Source organism: Enhydra lutris, unplaced genomic scaffold (genome assembly GCF_002288905.1).
Source record: "Enhydra lutris kenyoni isolate GAN:26980312 unplaced genomic scaffold, ASM228890v2 scaffoldscaffold85, whole genome shotgun sequence".
NCBI lineage: Eukaryota > Metazoa > Chordata > Mammalia > Carnivora > Mustelidae > Enhydra > Enhydra lutris.
The window spans coordinates 6,977,474-7,001,103 of NW_019154169.1; the positions used below are offsets into that span (position 1 = coordinate 6,977,474).

At 50.8% G+C, this 23,630-nt stretch overlaps 1 protein-coding gene across 1 annotated transcript in view; it reads left to right on the forward strand.

The window, feature by feature from the left end:
- The window catches only part of LOC111161521 (signal induced proliferation associated 1 like 3), a 227,016-nt gene that overhangs the window by 67,712 nt on the left and 135,674 nt on the right, over positions 1-23,630 (forward strand). Inside the window, exon 2 of the mRNA XM_022525245.1 lies at positions 14,957-15,028. The gene's annotated coding sequence lies outside the window, so the exon portion shown is untranslated. The remainder of the gene's footprint in view (positions 1-14,956; positions 15,029-23,630) is intronic.

The window sequence follows — 23,630 nt, forward strand, 5'->3', positions numbered from 1 at the left end:
GGCGTCAATGGCTTGGATGCTGCTTGTTCTGGGCAGTTATTCCCTGAAGAATAGACCGCAGGAGACAGAAACTTCCATTCTGAAGGCCTCCCTCCTCAGGAGGACCCCGCACTTCAGCCCTGTGCGTAATGTCGTCCAAGTCCAGTTTGTCTGGGGGACACCCTCAGATGTCGTTCCGGATCTTAGTTGCCATGACAGCTTTGCTAACATCTTTTGGGCCACCTTTCTGCCGGGCACTTTGCCAGTCACTTGATACCTGTGAGTTCATTTAATCCTCCCAGCAGTCCCATCGAGGATAGAAATTACTCCCCCTCTCCGCTCCCCACTGTACTGTAAGGAAGCCTGGACTCAGAAAGGTCTGGTGAGGAGTCCTGGGGTACACGGTGCTAAGAGGCCGAGCTGGGACTTGATTCTGGCTCTTGCTGGTTCTGGAGATGGCTTTCTCCTGGCCAAGTGGACTTACTGCTCCTCCGTCTGCCTTTGGGATTCTCCCTGTGACTGGAGGTGGACAGTCTGGTTTCCTGTAATGTGATGTGGCTTGTTCATCATGTTGCAAAGCCCTGCCAGCCCGCACGACGCCTTGATGGGTTGGAGGAAGTGGGTGGAGGGCTTTTTGCTTGTTTATTTCTCACAGACATTCACCACACAAATGACCAAACTTCTCTTTCTCCTTGGGACTGGTTTCCATCTTGGGCAGGGGAAGGAGTTGGAAAGCTGCCAGAGGAACTCTGTTATCGTCCAATCAGATCTGTCCATCCACGGCTGAGAACCCTCCCACATGGCTCCACCTTACCCAGAGTAAAAGCCACGGTCCTCACCATGGCCAACCAGGCCCCACGTGATCTATCCCCATTATCTGTGGCTTCATCTCCTCCTTCTGTTCTCTCACTTGCCCTGGTCCAGGTCCCGAGCCTGTCTCAGGACCCTTGCACGGGCTCTCCCTGCTACCAGGAAAGCTCTCCTCGCCTACCCACAAAATCCCTAAGGTCCTAAATGCCTTTGTCTATATGTCGCCTCCTCTTCTCTGTTTTTCTCTGTACCACTTTTCTAACCCATCTTTTACTTACCTTATTGTTCATCTTCTCCACTAGAATCATCAGCTCCAGGGTCTGCACCTGGATCCCTAGTGGCCAGAACAGTGCCTGACACTGAATCAGCTGGCACTCGGTACACATTTCTTGAAAGAGTGAATGGGCTCCCAAGTACGGAATGGTCCAGTCTTGCACTGTTGTGCTGGGGGAGGAAATGGGTGTGGGGGGGGTCATGTTTTTGCTCCTCAGGCCTCAATGAGCTACTCCCCTGCCAAGCCGCAGCTCTGGGCTCAAATGCCAAGGTAGATAAGCCCTGGTTCTCCAGGCTGATTTAAGCCATGGAGGGAGGAGGCATCTGCTGAGTAGAACACAGATCCTGCACCCATGGCCTAGCTGCAGGGGAGGCTGTGATAGCCAGTCCCTGGACTTGGTCATATTTGGTCAGGGGAGGTAGGGCCAGCCTTCTGCTAAGGCTCCTGGGTGGGATTCACAAATCAGAAGAAGGATAATGATTTGCAAAGATTATGCAGCCAAAATATCTTAATTCTTTAAACATTTTATTAAACTATATCTATATGTATATAGATAAAGTTGTAGATACAGACATATATATAAAGATATAGATACAGATAAATAATAAATAAAAGCAAGGGCACTTGCTGAAAATGTGTAGTTAGATGAACTTTCACAAACAACACAGTGATGTAACCAGCTCTAGAAACAATATTTCTATCCTCCAGAAGTCCCTTTCCTGTTCTCTCCCAGTCATTCCTCCCTTCCAAGCAAAACCACTTTTTATTTTTTTTAAGATTATTTATTTATTTGACAGAGAGATAGATCACAAGTAGGCAGAGAAGCAGGCAGAGAGAGAGGGGGAAGCAGGCTCCCTGCTGAGCAGAGAGCCCAATGCAGGGCTGGATCCCAGGACCCTGAGATCATGACCTGAGCCGAAGGCAGGAGCTTAACCCACTGAGCCACCCAGGCTCCCCTAAAACCACTCTCTTGACATCTGTCTCAAACCTGGCTTTGAACTTTATGTAAATGCTCCTTTGTGTTTGTCTGGTCTTTCTAGTCAGCATTAGGTCCATGAGATGTCCTTGTCATTGCATGTATTAGATTTCATGCCCTCTCACTCCTGTACACAGTCACAGGGAGACCTGACTGGCAGGAAGAAGCCAGCCTTGAGAATGGATAGAGCAAAATGTGCAAAGGCCCTGGGGTAGGGTTAAGTTGGGAAGGGAAAGGAGGCCAGTGTGCTGGGAGGATTTGAGCAATGGGTAAAAGGAAGGGGATGAAGTTTGAAGGATGTTTAAGCAGGAAAGCTATCTGATATGATCTCTGTTCGATTTGATTGCTCTATGTGTGATGAAAACCTAGGAAGGCAAGAGTGGACTCTGGGACACTAGCAGTGGGTCTGATGGAGTTGTCCAGGTGAAAAGTGAGAGTGGTAGCTTGGCCTAGAAAAGAGGAGAAAAGAAACGGATTCAGGATGTATTTTGGAGACAGTAGCAACAGAACCTGCCAGTGAACTTGCCATGAAGGACGAGGGAGTGAGAGACCTAAAATTCCATTGTGTGTCTGCATCTCATTTTATCAGCTCATCCCTGCTGGTGGCCACTCAGGTTGTCTCCCATTTTCCTCACTCAGTGAGGCTGCTCTAGCCAACACCCACAGGCACACGTTCTTGCTGAGCTGGGTCTCGAAGGATCAAGGGCAAGGGCTTCCCAGCCAGAGGGAATCACTCAAGCAAAGGCTGGGCCCTCCCTTGCACGTGCCCAGCTCAGACCCGAGCGTAGGCTGCAGCACGGGAGCACAGGACCTGAATCCACCACTTGCATGGGTGGATCCGCTGCCTATTTTGAGATGTTTTTCATGTTCTCCCATCCCCCATCTTCCCCAGAGCTGCTTTCGCCTTCAGTCCCCTCCCCTCTGCAGGTTAGTCCGGGATGCCCACCAGCAATGGAGCAGCAGGTGCTCCCGTCCGAGCTACTGCCCAGCGCGGGAACCTTGCTGTGCGCGGGGTCAGCTTTGGGGTCAGCTTTGGTGTCCTGTCTCACGAGTCATGGCGGGGCTTAAAAGCATTGGCTGTTGAGGCTGTTGGTTGAGAACCAGCCATCGAGACTGCCTGGCCTGTAGGAAGTGGATGAATGAGAAGCCCTCTCATTTGTATGAGCTGGATTCGCTTGTGTTCTTTGTCCCCTGTTCCCTCTTGTTCCTTGTCTCTGGCCTTGTTCTTGAGAGTGTGGGTCCCTCGGGCAGCCGCAGCTGCTACTGGCCTCCTCCTTGGCCCTTTCTGAGAGACTTCAGGCATTTGGGGCAGCTCAGTCAGCATGAGTTTAAAACAGTGTGGCCTGCAAGCATCCGAAGAGGGAGAGCCTTGGGTGCCCTCCGGCCCCCAAGGATCCGGCTCCCACCCTGGCTGGGGCTCCTCTCTGACACTGTTGGAGGGGCTGGCCACACTGCCTTGTCAAGATGAGCACCTCGGGGAGTCTGCTTTCTGCCCGCCCAAGGGCTGTGGAATAGGAGGAATTGTGGATCACGGGAAGGTAAAATCTGACACGTTTCAGCCCCGGCTAGGTAAAAAAAAAAAAAAAAAAGCCGGGGGCGGGGGCGGTCAGAAGGGGACAGCCTTGAAGGAGAAAAATATAGGGCATTAATGAGCTCAGCTGAGTACTCTCCCAGCTGCGGGAGGACGTGTGAATCATCGCAACCTCTTTAGAAGACAGCCTGAAAAAGAATTTTTATTTATTTTTGAATGAGCAGTATATGCACGTGATAAAACATTCAAATGGCACCCAAAAGGAGGGACGGTGAAAAGTAGGTGGCTCTCTCCCCACCCCCGCCCTGTCATCCATTATAACCTAGTTCCCCTCCTGTGAGGACACCCATTTTTCAGGTGTGTTCTTCCGGAGATACTGAATCCAAAGATAAGCACGTCCTACACGCACAGTTCTACACCTTGATCTTGGAACCATTCCGTAAGAGAACTATCTAATATTCCATAAATAGCCTTCAGCGCAGCACACCCACTCCTGAGAATCTACCCTACAGGAAAGAAATGGCCCCAGTACCAAAAGATGTTCATTACAGAATGGTTTGCAGTGGCAAACGAATAAAACCCTGGAAATAAAATTGCCATTTTTCGGGGAATGATAGAGTAGAACCGGGCACATCCGTACTGTGGAATATCCGCTGCTAAAAAGGTGGGTGAAAGCCTGCTCATTGATTTGGAGGCGTTTTCGTGATATGTTTAAGGGAAAGCAAGATTCAGAGAAGTCAAGTGATATGATCCCACTTATGGAAAATCCAGTGACAAAAGCTTATGCGTTTTATGTGTTTGAGTGGTGGTATCGTACCCCCATTCTCAGTCCACCTTAGGGACCTGTTGGGAGGGTGCCCTGGCCGGCAGGTGGAACGTCCACGGCATTGCTGTTGGTGAACCCACACCCGGACCTTGGTCAGACTAGGAGAGGCGAACGTGGGTGCCACGTGAGAAGTCACTTCTAACCGACCGTGACAAGCACTTTGACTTCCTTCCAGTCTCCGTAGAATGAAACATGCAGAGTTCAGCTGTTTGAAGCGTTCAGCGCGACCAGATCTGCCACCCATAAGAATAACACGGGGGAGTTCTAGAAAGTCGACGCATCGGGGCCCTGGCTGCGCTCCAGCTGCAGCTTCGTGGGGCAGGCAGCGCAGACAAGCCCGCCATACGTCCACAACCAAGCCCGCCGCACATGAGCCACCCGTGACATGTTTCTCACATCCTCTTCTTTAAACCAGATGAGCCCTGTTGGTGGGGAGCGTGGAACCAGAAGGAAGGCTATGGGTGGGCATACCCCGGCAAGACCACTGCGTGGCACCAGTCGGGGGGCACTGTGTGCGCTGTGGCCTGTGACGGCAGTGGCCGTGGCTCTGTGAGATGCCGCGTGCCTTCCGCTTTCCAATTTCTGGTTCCAGAATAAGGATGCATTCTTCCGGGGTTCTGGTGTTGCCCTCAGAATGGGTGTGGCTGCAGTGCGTTGGGGCTAATGACCCATTCGGGTTATAACTTGTCTTCTGCTGGGCTGCACTTGCAGTGGCAGGGAAAGCTCAAAGGGGCAAATAGAGGCTCGCTGACTAGACCATGTTTATTCACAGTGCTTGCTCCCCTTCTTGACCGTGTCCCTCACCCCGGCCCACTCCCACTAACAAGACAGGGGACACCTCCTGTCTCTGGAGCAACAGCTCTTCCTCTCTCCCCTCCTACAGTTTCATCAGAAGTAAGAGCTCCCTTCTTCCTGGCTTATCTGCTCCTCTGCCCGCCTCAGAGGTAGAGGGGTCTGCTTGTCACCGACTTAGCAGCTCTGTCCCGCACAGGGTGTATATATATGTATAAAAGGACAACCCTCAGGTTTCTGGTTTGAGCAGATGGGTAGTCGATGCTGTCTAGTGGCCACTCTGCCAGTGGATGGGAGAGACACAGGAATGGGTAAGGTAAGGTAAGGACACATAGATGTTTCTATATGTATATATACATGGGGAGAGAGAATTTAACATCTTTATTGAAAATACAAAAATGTGCCCCCAGACCGAAAAAGCCAGGTAGCGATTTTGTTCATTTATTCAATTCATTTAACAGACGTTAGGTGACCTGCTCTTGTTCTGTGCACAGTCTGAATCTGGCAGAAAACCACTCTGGAAAAACTCACGAGACCTGCGCCGTCTTCCTTTTTGGTCTAACCCTCCCAGCCACCCCATCAGCAGGGCCTGCGTGTCCTTGATTTGAAATTCACGTCTTTACCAGCCTCCTCCTTCCCATCCCTCCGCCCCCAGCCTGGTCCCAGCCACTACCACCTCTCCTTGCACAACACAGTGGCCACCTCGTTGTTCTCCCTGCTTCTTCTGAACCCCGACAGTCTCTCTGCAAGATCCAGAGGGATCTTTCACAAATGTAAATCAGGACATGTCATGTTCCTGCTCCCCATCAGATTTAGAATAACAAGCATGTGTCTGAGCTGGGCCACAACGATCTAGCCACGCAGGCCTCCCGTGGGTTCCCTTGAACAGACTCACACATTCTCCTCCATCTCCTGGGATACTCTTTTTTTCTTTCTTTTCTTTTCTTTTCTTTTTTTTTTTTTACTTTCATGAGAAACTATTATTGACATAGCGATTGAATTAGGGTAGCCCCTCGAGTGTCTTTTAATTGAGGTATAATTCACAGGCCATAAAATCCACCCTTATTAAAGTATACAATTCAGTGGGTTTTGGTGTATTCATGAGGTTGTGCAATCATCGCCAGTATCTAATTCCAGAACGTTCTCATTGCCCCCTCCCCCCCAAAAACCTGTACTCATCAGCAGTCACTACCCCCTCCTACCCTCTCTCCTCCCACCCCCTGGCAACCACTAATCTACTTTCTGGTCTATGGATTTGCCTCTTTGGGACATTTCATGTAAATGGAATCCTGCAGTCCGTAGTCTTTTATGACCGGCTTCTTTCAGCATGATGTTTTTTCAGTGTTCATCCACGTCGTGCATGAATCAGTACTTTATTCTTTTACTGGTTGAATAATATTCCATTGTGTGGATGTGTCACGTTTTGTTTATCCGTTCTTCAGTTGATGGACATCCTGGGGTGTTCTTACTTCCACTTTTCAAATGGCTTCCTTCTCCTTTCTCTTTAGCTCTGGGCTAAAATCCACCTGAATGAATGAATGAATGAATGAATAAATAAAACCCACTTGCATTTCCTGAATGGTACTTCTTACCATTTCCACTCAGAAAAGTATTTGTTCATCCTGTTTATTTTCTGTCCCCTGTTCTAGATGGTAAGGCTCGTAAGAACAGGAATGGTGCCTGCTTTGTCTACCGTATCGAGCGCCCTACCATGCACAGTGTCCAGCGTACGGTAGTGCTTAATAATTGCTGAACGAATGACCCAGTAGATCTCCCCTAGTTCTTATTTCACCTCCTCATAAGGCAAAATGGTGGTAACCCTGTTCTGTGGGAAATTCTGTGTCTAGCTTTCTGCCCAGTGCTGAGGAGAGATCACGGGTCCTGTAAAGCCTGTGAGCACTGTACATGGTGGCCAGTTTCTAGAGGGATTTCTCTGGCGTAGAAGGCTCTCCCACTGGCCATCTGCTGCGTAAGGCCACAGTATTGTCTGAAAGTACACTTGGCTGCCAGTAGCAGAGTCGAAACAACACCAGTACAAATTCCATAGAAGATCGTTGCTCTTGTGAGCAAAGTGTCCAGAGGTTGGCAGCCCGGGGCTGGTGTGGCAGCTCCACAGGACCCTTTTGTCTTTCTGCCTCACTGTCCCCAGCAGAAGGCCTTCATCCTTAAAGTGGCATCATGGTCCAGTATGGCCTCCGGAGTCAAGCCAGTGAGTCGAAGCCAGGTGGGAATTGGGGTAGGGGGTGGGCGGGCACAAAAGCATAGTCCGGCTCCAGGGCTCTGGTGAGGAATTTTCCTTGAAGTCCCACCTCTTGTTGGCCACCCCTAGCTGCGGGGCAGGTCAGGAGATGTGGTGTTAACCGAGCACCTGGAGAAGAAAGGGGAGAATGTCTGCTGGGCGGGCAGCCAGCACCCAGTAGGTCCATTTTCTGCCCACAGGACCCTGGGCCCTGGAGCCAGCTTCTCCTCACTGGCCTGGACCTTCAGGCTCCCTTCCTTCCCTACGTGGCCAGAATCAGAACAATGCCTTTATCTGCAGAGAAGGGGGTTTTGAAGCTATTCATGGGCCTCCAATGTAAGAAATTTACCATGTCACCAGCAAGAATAATAAACATCAGCTCACCTTTATTGAATGCTCACTACATGATAGGTTCTACTCTAAAAATTTTTCATGGAGTAATTTCCGTAGTGCTCACAACGCCCCTATTATTACCCCCATTTTTTTTATTACCCCCATTTTATAGGTGAGCAAACTGAGGCACTGATAGGTTGAGTAACAACCCTACATGGTCTTGCTGCTAATGTTTTTTTCATTCTTTCCTTTCAATATATGGTGAATAAGAGGATTAACAAATAAAGCCTGACCTATTTTGGTAGAGTGACCACTGTTCTACCTTCCATCTGATTAGCTGAGATCTGGGGAGCGCTTTGTGGAAAAGCACCCAACAGTCAGCCACACTGACGGGCTGTTTTTATGGAGTGCAGGAAGGGGCTTAACTGTTGGCACATCCAGCAAACGGCTGGTGACAGGAGGAAAAAGGATCCACAAGCTATGCAGGATTTCCCCAGCCTGTGAGCCTGGGGCCAGCAGAGCACAGTGTGGTGCCAGCGGGCCGGGCTTGGCCCTTAGAGTTGCAGTCTCCTTGACCACTCTTAGACGCCCACAGGGAAAAGGAAGGCTGTTCCAAATTCAGGTCCTCGGGGAATTAATTCAGGCACCCAGGTCCTCTCTAGATGCCTGTGATCACTCATGCTTAGTGGAAATCTGATTCCCAAAGTTCATCCCTGAGCAGAGTCCTTCGGAGACACCTTCGTATTGTGTTAGTGGCTGTGAGAACCTTCTGGGGAGGGTGGCACGGCACGGCACGGCACAGGGCTGCCAGAGCCCAGCTGTGACAGGGTGAAATATTAGTTAGGCATGCCTGTGGCTGCAAGTATGGGTCTGAAGTGGCGCTGTCATTTTGATACAAAAGATGTGTCCAACGACATGTGGTTCTGTGGCATGGCAGAGGGCAGAGTGAACACCAGCCCTACTCTGGCTCTCTTGCCCCCTCCTGGCCACAGATGGCTGCTGCACCCACCTTCCCTGGGGGGCCGGGGCACCAACACTTCTGTGTTGGCAGACTGGTGTTCTGGGGACAGGAGGGACCCTCTCAAATCCAAGTGTTACCTCCACATTCCAAGCTGGAACAAGACCGATGGGGGAAGGGACAAAGGTCTATGGGAATGAGGCTGACCACTTTTTTTTTTTTTAAGAGTTTATGTATTTATTTGATAGAGATCACAACTAGGCAGAGAGGCAGGCAGAGAGAGAGGGAGAAGCAGGCTCCCTGCTGAGCAAAGAGCCCGATGTGGGACTCGATCCCGGGACCCTGAGATCATGACCTGAGTCGAAGGCAGAGGCTCAACCCACTAAGCCACGCAGGCGCCCGAGGCTGACCCTTTTTATGAGGAGAACACTGTCCTCAAATCCCTGAAGGAGAAGCCTTCACCTACACTAACATGAAGATATGAGCCACACCCACTGGGTTCAAATCCCGTGTGCCGTCACCTTGCTCTAGGATCTTGGGCAAGTTACCTCTCTGTGGCCTCTGTTTGCTGGTCGGTTAAAAATGGAGATGCTACCAGACCCTCTTCACAGGGCTGTTCTAAGGGTTAAACGGGTTGATAGTTACCTGAACACAGTGCCTGGCATGTAGTCAAATCAAAGCAAAAACCTCGTGCTTCAGGCCAGAGTGAGAATTTGCAAGGCCACATGGGTCTGGGAACTCGGCAGGGAATCCCAGACCCCAGCCAGTGGGGAAGTGAAGTGTGTCACTGAGGTTACGGTCTCTTCCTCTTTACAAGAAATTGCCAACTGCTCTCTCAAAATGTCTCTTCCTATGTGTGCTCCCACCCGCAGTGACAGAGAGTTCCCCTCAGTCTACGGCTTCAGTACATTGGGTGTGTCCAAGTCCGACGTTCTGGCCAGGCTGCTGTGTGGGAAACGGTCACACAATGCCGCTTTGCCTTAGTAGTTCTCCGCAGACCTCTGTCTTGTGTCATGATTCCACGGAGTCGCTTGGGTGAGGCTGGAGGCGGGACAGCCGTGGGACCCCCCCCCCGGCACAGAGAAGTCCTATACTGTGATCCTTCTTTTCGGTGGGGGTGGGGGAGACAGGAAACAAGGACATAAGACCCTCCAAGTCAGTGCACCAGCCTCAGTCATTATCTGTGGACTGAATCAATCAATGAAAGAACTAGCACTAAGTCGTTAGTGTGTTATTAATAGAATATAGGTCATCAGAGAAAGCATGATTAATTGCAAGATGATCTCAGCGGCTGCTGTACAGTATAGCAGCCGAGGACCTAGATTTTCCCACGGCAGAGTCTTTGCGCACAGCAGCTTTGCTTTGTTGGCAGGTGGGTAGAGGCCCACCTCTATGAACAGGTATCTTCCTATCACTCTTGCAAATCCCTCTTTCAAAGATGGGGTGAGGATGGGTATAATGGGAATCTTCTCTAAATGAAGGAAGATGGAACCACTTTATTACAGGCCCCTGATGCCCCAACGTGAAGCCCTAGTGAAGTCTGGAAAGGAGAAGGCAGCTTCTAGCAAAAAGCCCCAGCGAGCCGGGTTCCCCCATCCACCGCTTACACGATGAGCTGCGTGGAGGACGAAGGTCTGACTGCCCCCATCAGTGTTTGGTCAGGAGAGGGGGGTATGTGTGGCCGGGCCCTCTTAGGAGTTGGCGGAACACTGCCCAGAGTGTGTGTTCTGCTCCAAGACAGAAAGCACAAGAGAAAGCTGCCCATCTCTGGGTGCAGGGAGAGAAAAGAGCACGTAGGCATGGCGCTAGGCTTTGGGGCTCACAGGCCTGCCCGCTGGGAGAGCAGGTGCCGGCAGTCAGACTCTCTGACCCGTTGGATTAGGAATCGCATCTTCACTTGGTCTTCCGGGAGGACCAGGCAGAGGGGAGTGGAGAGGTATAAGTGGCTGAAATGCCTGCTTCACAAGATCACAGTGAGCATCAAAACCAAGGGCAGTAGCAGGTAAATACTTTGAAACGTGGTATGAGACTGGTTGTCCCTGTTACTGTGGAGCAGCGGATCTTCTGTCAGATACTCCCCTGAAAGCCCAGTTTTTAAAGCGGAGGGAGCGGCTGTCAGTAAATAGGGGTCTGGGGGCCTGCAGCCTCACCCGCTGCCTCCCCTTCCCTCTGTAGTATCCCCCCTGAGGACCGCACCTCCTCGGGCTCTGGAGGGGCCTGGCTCTGCCTCCAGCTAGGCCTGGGCCCCACACAAGTCATGTGAGCATTCTGAGCCTCAGTTTCCTCATCCATCGAGTGGGCAGTTCAGACTAGGTCGGGTTGTTCTTCACTGAGTTCCTACAGACAGGGGCTTCAGAGAAGCCTTTGTCATTGATGAAACAGTGTTTTTGTTTTGTTTTCTGGAGAGACATGACATGACACAGTTTTGTTTTGTTGGCTTAGAAAGGATCCCAGTCACTGAAACATGAAGGAATCACTGTTGATTGCTGAGGTTCCCTTCCGGTTGCATCAGTCAGTTATTTCTGTCTTGTAAGTGACAGGATCTTCCCAACACAAACTGACTGGAGCTGCAAAGGGAAGTTTATGGCTCTAGGACCTGAAAGTCCCCTGGCTGGCCTGACCAGAGTCAACACTCAAGTGTCGTCAGGAACACACCCTTCTCTACTTCCGGGCTCTGCCTCTCTCAGCTTTGACTTCATTCTCTGATGCCCCCCACCTCTCAGGTGGCAGAGAGCCCTCAGCAGCCCCTGCCTTCCATCCCAGGCCCTCCCCCCAGTACTTCCCACACACTTTCCAGGGGCTACACTGATTGGTCCTGCTTGGACCCTGTGTCTCTCCCAGAGCCAATCACTGTGGCCGAGGGGAGGAACCAGTCAGTTTGGGAGTCAGGCCAAGATACCCTCTCACCCCCAGGTGCTGTCCTCTGGGATTCTATTTCTTGGGGCAAACCCTGGGAAGCGAGATGCGTGGCCCTGTGAGTGTGGCCTGTGTGACAGACAAGTGGGCCAGCCGGGCTGTGGCTGTGGCGGGTGTGCTGGGATCACTGAGCAATTTCCAAGGCCATCCTCCTTTCCCAGGTGGTGTGAAGAGGGACTTCACTGGGAGCTCTGGGATCCTGGCTGAATTGCTGGCCCCATTGCCCACCTTTGCTGCCATTGGCCCTAACCCCTCAGTGTCCTCCCCATGGATGAGGGACCCCGTACTGAGGGACAGGACAGCTCTCCCCGCCACACGTCACTGCTGATGTGCTTATTAAGAGCCATAGACCTCACTTTAGAGAAGGGAAGGGGGAGAATGTGAGTGGCAGAAAAGCAATTTCCACTGTCGTTTAAAAAGGCAGCCATTAAAATTTTACAGGAGCTTTATTGCAGGGGCCTCCCAAACATCCCAAGACTTTTTTTCTTAATGGAAAGTCTGGCAATAAAGGGAAATGTTCTGGGTGCCTCTGATTCCCTCCTGCCCTGCAAAGCATCTTAAAACCCACGATTGTCAGGGCTTCATAGATCAGAGCAGGCAAAGCAACTACCCAAGAGACTGTTTCTGAGCTTTTAAAGACTATGTGTTTTTCTGTTTGGTGTTTCTATGTACAGTAACTGTATCTAATTTTATTTTGTGCTTTCCTAAATGGCTTGGTAGTGAGCTATGGGAATTGTCAAGAACTGCACTCAACTCTGCCCTTCAGTGTTAATCGAGTCATTTGGTTTTGTGAACAAATGGAAATTCAAGTCAGTCTGCTTAGGTATCAAAGGAAGTGTTGCAACTCAAGGCCTGGGACAGTCTGTACTGAACGACTTCAGGTGTGGCTAGATCCAGAGCCTCCCAGGTGGTCAGGGCCCTGTTTCCTTCTTCCTGGCTCTGTATGCCCCTGTGTTGGTTTTGTTGTCAGAAAAGCTCTGAGGCAGCTCCGCGTATCTATCCAACCAGCTAAGCAGCGCCCCAGGAGAAACGAACCATCTCTTTCCCTATAGTCCCAGGACATGGCCTGAGGCCACTGTTTATTGAAGCCAATCACCTTGGCTTCAATGCCAGGGCCACCCTGAACTCTCTCTGAGGCCAGGAGCAGGGACAAGGAGGTTCAGTGGCTTTACTGGCCCGGCCTGGATCATATGACCACCCTTTCAGTTCCCTGCCAGCTCATGGTGGAGGTGGGGGGCATTCCCATAGGAGTCCCAGGTGCTGACAGGGAAAGGTCAGGTTCAGGGGACTGACTCGGAGAGGGAGACGAATGCAGGGTGGACCCAAACTGTAGGTGCTCACAAGGATCTGAGTCTGTCCCCACGCTCACTGGTTATTACCTTCCCAGGGGACCTGCTGCCCTATCGTCACTCTAGCTGGCGTCTGGCTTCAGGATTCCTCATCCCAGGTCCTTGGACCCTTCCATCCAAGGACGGAATTCAGAGGACCATGAAGTTGGCCAGGGGAAGAAGTTACGTCTTTATTTCCTCTACTGTCTGAAATTGAGCATTTCCTTTCCTTCCCAATGAGGGGCACAGGCCACATTGTACCGGCAGTAACTGTGACTTTGTCGCCACAAGAAAGTAAAAATATTTCAGTATCACATTACAGTTGTTGCAGATATTGCAAAATATCATTTACGCCCATCTGTTTCTAAATTACTCTAGTTATTAGACCCACCCTAGGATCTCGTAATTTAAAGCATTCATAAAGAAGCACGAATATTACTGTATCTCAGATTAGGGGTTTTTTTCTGCAGATACTTTGATATCTGAGTATAATTGGTTTCCTTTATAACCTTGTGTGTTGTATTTTGTGCACTTAAAAAGATGATTCTAAGGAGGAGTCCGCACTCTTCTTTAGCAGGTTGCCAATGGGGGTCTGTGGCACAGGAAAGGCTGAGAAGCCCTTTTGGCTTCTCCAGGAATCTCTAGGGGCAAGATTATTGAAGATAACCTGATTCCTGGATTCTGGAAAGTTGGCTAGCTGCTTGCTAGTTTTCCTTCTGGGAGCTTCCTTGAGCTGGCTAGAATTTGAGCTCGGCCTTAGTGTTGGGTAGCGTTCAGACATTGCGGTGCTGGGGAGGTGGGGCAGGGAGGCATTGTTAGCCTGTAGTTAGCTCTCTCTTCATGGACCACCGTGACCATTGGCCCAGCCGAGTAGTCAGGAGCGAGCCCTGGAGCCAGGCTGCCTGGGTTCATCCCAGCTGTAATAAACTTCTGACTGGCTGGGTAGCCTCAGCCAATGGACTCTTTACCCCCTCTGTGCCTCAGTTACCTTCTCCATAGCATGAATGAAATCATTCATAGCACGGATGAAATCATAATGTCTATTTCTTAGAGTTATTGAGAAAGTGAAATGAGTCACGTCCTAGCGTGTCTGCTAGGACAGAGCCTGGCACCTACAGAGTGAGAGTCATTAATTTAATGGCCATTCCCTACAGGAAGGTTCTAGATTATCCCCTCAGATCTCACCTCCCTGCCTTAGTGAGTACCTAGCCTACCTGACAACTGAAATGTGAGGGTGAACAATACGGACAGTGGCCGCTCAGCCTGGAGACATTCATTCATCCATAAAATATCCATTTAAATATGAACAATCCTACTAAATATTCAAAAACATAAATTAATAATATAAAGTTTTCATTGAAATATCCATTCATATATGAACAACCATACTGAATATTTTAAAACATAAATTAATAATATGAAGTTAAGTCAGGACAGATGCCACTCCTCTGCTAATAGTTGTCTGAAGGAAATATCCTCATAGTGGCCTTCCATCTTCCCCTGTCACCTTCCTGCCCTCATCCCCTCACTCACCCTGCGCTGGGTACACAGGCCTCCTGCCGCTCCTACAATGCTCCACACGCATACTTTGCCTCAGGTCCTTTGCACTGGCCATCCCCGTGGCCTGGAAGTCTCTTGCCCAGACAACCATGGTCTCCTGCATTGACATGTCTGTCCTCTTCTCAGGCCTCCTCTGACCAGTCTGGGAAGCAACGGGCCCATCACTCTGTTCACCCTGTTTGGTTTCCCTCAAGACACTCACCGCTCCCTGACTCCACATTATTTGTTTGTTGTCTTCCTCCTCTTTTGGAATATCTACTCTCTGAGGACAGCGACTTTGACTTTGGCTTTGTCACTGGCGTACCTTTGGTCCCTAGCCCAGAGCAGGTATTCAATAAATATTCGTTGAGGGAGTGGGTTTGTGACTGACGGAAACTAGAGCAGGAAGCCTCAGGTTGGCGGAAGACGTGACCTCGCGTTGTTCTTCTCCGCAGATGCGCAGCTTCTGACCAGCCTCAGCTCTCCTGGGACCCTCAGGGAGCACTAGTGTCCGGAACACACGGAGGGTGAGTACAGTGTGGCTCTTTTGTTTCTGTAAATGTTGCAGCTAGGACACGTAGGCCTATTGTTACTTTTTAAAAATTACTTAAAAAAAGGATCAAGGGGAACATGGAAGTCTCCTTCACTGTCCTACACGTCACCCGCAAGCCTGCCGTCCTCCCTGGGAGGTGGTTACATCAGCAGTCAGGGGCGGGGGGCATCCTGTCAGACCTCCTCCCGCACGTGAACGGCCCCCTTCCCGCAGAGGCACACTCCCTGCTTTGCAGTCTGAGGAGGGAAGAGGCCACGCTCCACGTGGGCACGTTTCCCGCCATGCCCAGCAACGGCGGAGCTTCAAGATCTTTGGTCATCGCATCTGTTGGTATAGCACACTTCTTTTAAAATTCAGTTTTAATTTCAATTTTAACTCCATTGACTTTTCAAAATTTACCCAGAATAAAAGTCCCTCTTTGATGTCCAGTTCTTTGGGTGTAAGGAAATGCACTCGGCTGTCACCCCCATCAAAGTACAGAGTTGGCCCCTTTGACCGCCACCCTCACCTGCCTAGCCCGTGCAGATGTGCCATTTCCCTTCGGGCTAAAGATACAGTACAGGTACTTACACAGAATTAAAATGTGTATGTATAGCAAATACCCGCGGTAGAAAGATTTTGAATATATTTTAATTAGGTTCCCGGGGTCTTTGCTAGTGAACATCCTCTCTTGTTTCTTTGGCGTAGACTGAGCCGTGGCATTCCAGTTGCTAGTGGGGCGTCTGTAAATGGGGATACCGACCTATGTTGGCAGGTTGCAGTCAGGGTGCTTGGAGGCAGCAGGAGTGGGGGCATCATCTGATCCTCAAAGCACCAAATGACCCTAACAGTATGGAAAGTGGAGACGAGAAGTTTCTGGCCTCCAGACTCTGCATGCAGGCAGTGCTGCTGGCCGAGCTGCAGGGACCAGCGAGTCAAACTTGGGGAACTGAGCGAATCTGGACAGCCACTTCTCCCTTGGCTGTTTGTTGGGTCTCTTCACATCCCTTCATCCTGGCCTAAGGCTCTGCCCACTTACCCGGAGTGTGCCTGTGGGACAGTGTCAGGGGGCCACATTTCCATCAAATAATGCTTCTTAGCACAATTCTTTATGAACTTTTTTATTTTGGGGGTGGCCAGGTGGCTCAGTCAGTTAAGCATCTACCTTTAGCTCAGGTCATGATCTCAGGGTCCTGGGATTGAGCCCCGCATCGGGCTCCCTGCTGAGCGGGGAGTCTGCTTCCCGCCCCCCCAAATAAGTAAACAAAATCTTAAGAAAAAAAAAACCTTTTTTATTTTGAAGGGATTTTAGATTTCAAAAAAGTTACCAAAATCATATGGGAAGTCCACATATCGACCCTTCACCCAGCGTCCCCTCACGCTGCCATCTTATGCACCGTGGCGTGATTACCAGAACCAGGAGGTGAGCGCTGGTCCAGTACGATGAACTTAATAGCAACAAGGTTTGGTCACATTTTTCTTCTTTTCCACCAGTGACCCTTCTCTATCCCAGGAGCCTACTCAGAATGGCGCACTGTGTGTGGTTGTCCTGTCTCCTTCATCTCCTCTGGGCTGTAATGGCTCCTCAGTCTTCCCTTGTGTTTCCTGACCATAACAGTAAATACGCATTTAAACCCCTACTGTGATGTCCTTTCTAGGCACTGGGGCTTCAGGAAGGAACAAAACAGAATCCTTTCCCTGTGGGAACCGACATTCTTCTGGAGAACAAAGCAATAGACAGACAAGTGAACGTAGGAGAAGTCGGGTGGGGAGAAGAACTACAGAAGTCGGGTGGGGAGAAGAACTACAGCGATGGGTAAAGCAGGAAGGGGGCTGCCTGGGGGGAACACGGGCGATTTTAGGCAAGGTAATCTGGGAAGGCCTCTCTGAGGCAGCCCCGAATAGAAGCAGTACGGCAGATGCCCAACCTAATTCTTCCACCGGCCAGTGGGAAAGCTAAATCAATTATCTCACTTCGGAAGGGGGTTTCAGGAATCCTGGCAAACAGGACAATGCGTTCCCTCTCGGGGGGACACCCTCCTTAGCTCTCTCCCTCTGTTGCCCTGTGAAAATGCCGAGCATTGCCCGATCTTGTGATTTTATTTTTCCTTGATGGAAAGCAAAAATGAAGAATTCTCGCTAGTCCAGTGAACCCAAATTATGCTACATCAGATAATTTTCAGTGATTTGTGGATGAACATGTTTTGTTTGCTTACATTGTATTTGTTATTATTAGTTATTAAGTTGCTTTTGCAGCAAAAGATGCCAGCTTTTCATTTTGGTGGTACTGTAGTCTTTTTAAATTGTGTGTGTGTGTGTGTGTGTGTGTGTGTGTGTGTGTGTGTGTGTGTTTAAAGATTTTATTTATTTATTTGACAGAGATCACAAGGAGGCAGAGAGGCATGTGAGGGGGTGGGGAAGCAGGCTCCCTGATGAGCAGAGAGCCTGATGCAGGGCTCGATCCCAGGACCCTGAGATCATGACCTGAGCAGAAGGCAGAGGCTTAACCCACTGAGCCACCCAGGCGCCCCTATATAATTTAAGTTTAAAATGAATTGGTTTGGGGCGCCTGGGTGGCTCAGTGGGTTAAAGCCTCTGCCTTCAGCTCGGGTCATGATCTCAGGGTCCTGGGATCGAGCCCCGCATCGGGCTCTCTGCTCCGCGGGGAGCCTGCTTCCTCCTCTCTCTCTGCCTGCCTCTCTGCCTACTTGTGATTTCTCTCTGTCAAATAAATAAAATCTTTAAAAAAAAAATAAATAAAATAAAATGAATTGGTTTACTGGGGCGCCTGGGCTGGCTGGTCGGTGGAGTTGCGTGTTTCTTGGTCTTGGGGTAGTGAGGTCGAGCCCCATGCTGGGTGCAGAGATTACTTAAAAAAAGAAAAAATTTTAAATGAAAATGAAGTATTTTAAAGAAAATATTAAGTGAATAATTGCACAGATGGGACTAGATGCAGCTGAAAAGGAAGAGCAGAATATGGTGACTGAGGCTTTACAAACACTGTTCAGCCCCCGTCTCCCCCTCTTTCTCCTCTAAGTCGGGGTTCTCATGCAGGGACCTAAATGGAGGTTGGCAAACTATTTGTGTGGACTTATGCCCTGAGCCATTTGTGTTACTGTGGGTGCATCAGGCAGGAGTGCTTTTATTTACTTTTTTTTTCTTAAGATTTCATTCAACAGGGAGAGACACAGCAAGGGAAGGAACACAAGCAGGGGGAGAGGGAGAAGCAGGCTTCCCGCCGAGCAGGGAGCCTGATGTGGGGCTTGAACCCAGGACCCTGGGATCATGACCTGAGCTGAAGGCAGACACTTAATGACTGAGCTACCCAGGCCCCCCCAGGGGTGCTTTTAGCTGCAACAAAAGAAAGCCCAGCACCCAGCTGTTGAAACAGATGAGGACTGATTTCTCTACTGTCACAACAAACCTGGAGGCACTTAGCTGGGGAGGCTCATTCAGGGACTGATAGTGGTGTCCCGCCTGGAGCTTCTTGGATTTGCTCGGCCTTCCCCTCCAGGCCGCAAGGTTGCTGCTGTGGCTCCAGCTGTGACAAGGAGGGGGAAGGTCAACCCCAGCAGTACATGCCAGTCATGGACTGCTTGAGCCTTCCCCCCCACCCCCGCCAAACATCCCCCCAGAAGATTTCCACTTACATATCACAGGCCAGAAAAGTGTCAGCTTCAGGAAGGTGGGAAATTTCAGTTAGTTTTCCAGCCTCTCCTGGGGCAGAAGCCAGGGAAGAAGGGACTTGAGCATGTCAGTTGGGTTGGCCGGCCAGCAGTGTCTGGGTCCACAGGGGAAGAAAACAATAATCATTAACACTAATGGGTCCCAATTCTGCCTCCAGCCCTGAGCACTTCCCGTGCATGATCTTATTCCCCCTTCCCGCCCCGCACTCACCCTATGATGTTGCTGCTCTGATTCCCCACACAGTAATGACTTACTGAGGCACAGAGTGGTGAAGCCACTTACCAAGTAGAGGAGCTGGGGTGGGGACCGTGGCAGTCTCTCTCCAGAGCCTTGGCTCTTGGCACTGTGCTTTGTTACCTCCCAAGAGGTCGCAGGATCCCAGACTGCTGGCTCTGTGACCTCAGTTGAAATCCTTCTAGCCAGGGGAGGAACGGGGCTGCATCTTTTGCTTTGGGGAAGTTTCGATCATTCCAGAGCTTTCTCGTGAACCACATCCATGCTGCAAGAACCCCCTCTCCCTGGTTGTGGTCTAGTCCTGGTGAGCAGCACCAACCCCACATCTTCCTGGCTTGCCGATCAATGGCTGAGAGGACTCCTGGCCTCCCCCTTTCCAGGTTGTACCTGTGCTTTTAATTCCTCATCCTAGAGTGAGGCTCTGGCCTTGTTCCCTTTCTTGGGGGTTCTGCTGGCCGATTCATTTACCACACGCCTCCTCTGTGCCCAGTCCTGTACTGTGCTGTGTGGAGAGGCCGCTTATGGTGGGGTCGACCCTGCACCCGCGGGCTCCTCATCCAGTGAGTGGCAGGGCTGTGTGGGGGAAGCCTGAGGGTGGTGGGCTGACATTGGAGCTGCCTAGCCAGTCTGGAGGTCAGACAGGCCTCCCAGAAGCAGCTTTGGGCCTTCGAGGAGGAAGAGACTCATCAAAGAGCACTTTCTCCTTATCCATGTCCCCTGTCTTCAGTGAAACTGCCCCTTAACAGCTCTTCTTTCTGAATCCCCCCCCCTTCCTCTATAAAATGAGGGGTTGGGATGTGGGTTGCCATCCATCCATTTTACAGACTTGGGGCATTTCCCATTTCCCGGTCTGGGGCTGGGCCCTGGGCTTACAGGGATGTCTTCCAGGAGAGACTATCCGGGGAGAGCTCTGTCGGAAAACAGCCTGGAGTGAGGAGAGCCCTAAAACGGAAGCCCCAGGGCTGCGGAAACTCAGAGGGGACACCAGAGCCTGCCTTGGAGTTCCAGGGCAAGCTTCTTAAAATCCAAATGGCGAAATCAAAAATGGTTTGACATGGTGGCCAGGAGCACAGGCTTCAGACTCCTGCCAAGCCCAGGGTAGGGAGCTTAACCCGGGAGCCTCCTAACCGTACGGAATTGAAAAGCAATTGCAGAGCTCCGATAGAGAAGTGCGGTGCGTGGCATGAAGCAGTTACATAGTAGACAAGGCAGTGGGCAGTCACGGCTTACATGCAGTAGCCCTCACTGTGTGTCAGGGCTCAGGCAGCTTAGTCTCCAGCCTATAAGATAGTAAGCACTTGCTTATTCCCAAATATGATTGTTTACTTTGTGTCCGGCCCCAAGCTGGATATAGCAGTGCCGTGCTCTGGGAACGGGGCTTGCACAGCTAAGGCCGGGTCGGAAATCTCACGGGAGCAGAGCAGAGCAGCTCTGGTGTGTGTCCGAAACTCACGACTGTTGGCTTCCCCTTCCTTTTCCAACTCAGTAGTCCCGGGGCCTTTCAGTACTGGCCGCTAGCATGTGGGCTGCCCTTGACCTCTGTGGCCAGAACGCATGGATGCTCTGCTCAGCCCATCAGGCGAATCCCAAATTAGACCTGACAGTGTGATTTATTCTCTGGGATGGAACCGGGAGGGCAGAGCCCCAGTGGGTGATTCCGCGGGAAGGTTGTCAGCCCGAATTAGCCCAGGCCCTTTCTTGCAGCCTTGCTGCTTCAGCTTCCTCTAGCTAATCGGGTTTTCCAGGCTGTTGCTGGCTTGTGAGCGGCCTCCTCCGGTCCCCAGGGGCTGAGACTTGGCCGTGATCCCTAAGGAGCCGTGTTTGATGAGGGTCCCCAGGCAGGCTCTGTCGGGAGGGAGCGAGGGGCTCTGGGTCCTTTCATCCCTCACGTCAGGAATTAAAAGTGGCGATTCCCCAGGGACAAGTTGTTCCATCCCCTTCTCTCTTCCCTTCCCTGAGGTTCCTTTCTGGCGGCCAGAGGCCACACCGCCTTGCTCCTCACCTCTCATCTGTGGTCACAATTGCCTCTGCATCGAGCTGCCTGCCTTCATTCACAGGAATGCTAGTGATAGGCAAAGTTCTGCTGCAGCAACGGGTTGACCCCGAAGTCCTAGAAATTGGACCCAACAGATGTCCTTCCCTTACTCGTGACACCGGGCAGGTCCGGTGGGGGGGTGCTTTATACTGTACCTCAGAGACACAGATCGATGGGGGCTCCTATCTCGAAGCCTCACGACTAGATCACGTAGCTCCCAGGGTCACCACAGCAGGACGGGGAACGAGAGAGTCACACAGCACTTAGACGCCAAGGCCCAGAGTGACACAGCTCATTTCCACCCACACCCAGAGCTTGTTGCGGGGGCCTGCCTCTCAGCATGGGGGCTGGAAAGGTATTCAGTGAGCACTAAGTGTCCTAGCCACGATAGTCAGGTGTGGTCTTTATTAAGCACCTTCTGTGTGCCAGGCCCTCTAGGAAATACAAAGGGGTCCCCGCCTTTCTCAAACTCAGTTCAGGGGAGGAAACCAGAATCTGAGTAAGTAATTACAGAAACAGCTGTGTCATTGCACCTGTGCTAAATGCCCGGACCATAAGGGCAAATCCAAGGGAGGCCTGATGTGTTTGGCGGGGTCAGGAGATGCCTGTGGTAAGGACTGACACTTGACGGGAGGCCGAAGGTCATGGGAAGACCTTAATGGAATGGGAGAGAGCGTTCCTGGTAGAGGGAACAGCATCCGCGCAGTTCGCACTGGGAACAGCTCGGCTCTGCGGAGGAGCTGGAAGGCTGGTGGAAGTGCAGGTGACGAGGGGGGGACGAGGGGAGGAGTTGGGTATTTGGAACACCTACCTTGTGGAGCTGCTGCAAGCACTGAGCGCAGGCATTGTTTCCGCAAATACCAAGTCCCTGCTTTTTGGCAGGCAGCGTTTTAGGTACTGGGGACAGAGCGGTGAACAGGACAGCAAATGTCCCTGCTGTTTTAGAGCCAGCGAGAAAAAGAAATAAGGTGATTTTCCCCGGTGAAATGGTAAGACCAATAGATAGGGTACTTCCACAGAAAGTGTAGAGCGCGCACGCTTTTGGCTACAAATAACCGAAAACCGCATTGGTGCTAGCGGAAGCTGTCAGGGAACAGGTGGGCTCCCCAACTCCCAAGTCCAGGGGTTCTTCAGGCGGCCTTCTGGTCCCGTGACTTGGCAGTTCCACAGAAGCATGGAGGACCCAGGTTTGTTCTGCCACAGCCCTGCTGTCCCTGATGCTGCCCTCCTTTGAAGGCAGGCCCCGTCCACAGCCCTGGTGTGGCACCGAGGGACACTGTGGGCAGCCTCAGTTGGAAGCAGAAGCTTTTCAAACTCTGTGTGCCCCCAAGGACCTCCACTAGCTCACTTCTGTGGCTAATGAATTGTAGGGGCGGTGGCTGCTGCCGTCATCCCAAGGGGAGACCATGGAGAACAGGACCAAGGTGGGGCAAGGAGAGGGAGAATGAGGGGCAGTTGGGAGGTGGAGTGGACAGGGCTTGCTAGTGGCACAGCTGCTCGAGAGAAGGAATGCTGAGCAGACAGACAGACACAGACTCATGCAGGCGTCCACCTTGCACTGTGGCTTCTTCCCATACAAGTCATGGTCCTCATTGGCATTTACAGGTTCAGAAATCTATTTTTTTGAAGATTTTATTTATTCATTAGTCAGAGAGAGCACAAGCAGGGGGAACAGTAGAGGGAGAGGGAGGCACAGGCTCCCCGCTGAGCAGGAAGCCCGAGGCAGGGCTCGAGCCCAGGACCCTGAGACCATGACCTGAGCTTAAGGCAAATGCTTAACCATCTGAGCCACCCAGGTGCCCCAAGAATCCTGCTTCTTTGGCTGTTGGACCTTTTTGTTTACTAAAAGACACTTAGTAACACATTCTACCAAAAAGATTGGAAATATTTTGCTTCCGTGCTTCTCCTCCTCACTGGCATATTAGAGTCATGTGGGGAGTTTTAAGACATCGCAAGGCCTGGGCCCCACCCCGGACCAGTTCATTAGAATCACCGAGGGTGGGACCAGGCGTGGGATGTTTTTCTTTTAAAGCTCCCCAGATGTTTCCAGGGTGCGGCCAAGGGTGAGGACTACCACTTTATCATGTCCTTGGGTGAGCTTCACATGTATAAAGCTGTATTGTTTGCATCTCTGATTATCAAATACTTGTGTGTTGTTTAAAAAAAAGGAGAAGAAGAAAAAAATCAAAGGACCCAGAATCCTCCAAGATGACCATGTTTGCAAACTAATATGTTCTTCCCCCGTTTTTTGAATACTTGTACTAGAAGACCCATTCGTTTCCTAAAACTAGGTGTTCCCTGTCTTTTCAAAGAGATTTTTAAGAACGTTCTGGGGACTACTTGAGCTGTGTAGGGGTTGTAGAGGACATAATCAGCTGTCTGCTTCTCTTTGTAAGTTTTTTAATTTTGTGACACATTTAGAATCATTATGATATAAAAAATGGTGAACTGTAAATGTTGCTTACGTCTTCTCACATATCAGAAAACAGCGTTCTACTCTTCACAGGCAGCCTTCGTGCAAGAGTCATTTTGGGGGCCATTTTATGTGTTTCCAACATCCGTCGTTTCCATGTCCATCTGAAAGTGTGATACGGCTCTTCTTTTTTTTTTTTTTTTTTTTTTTTTTTTTTTTTTTTTTTTT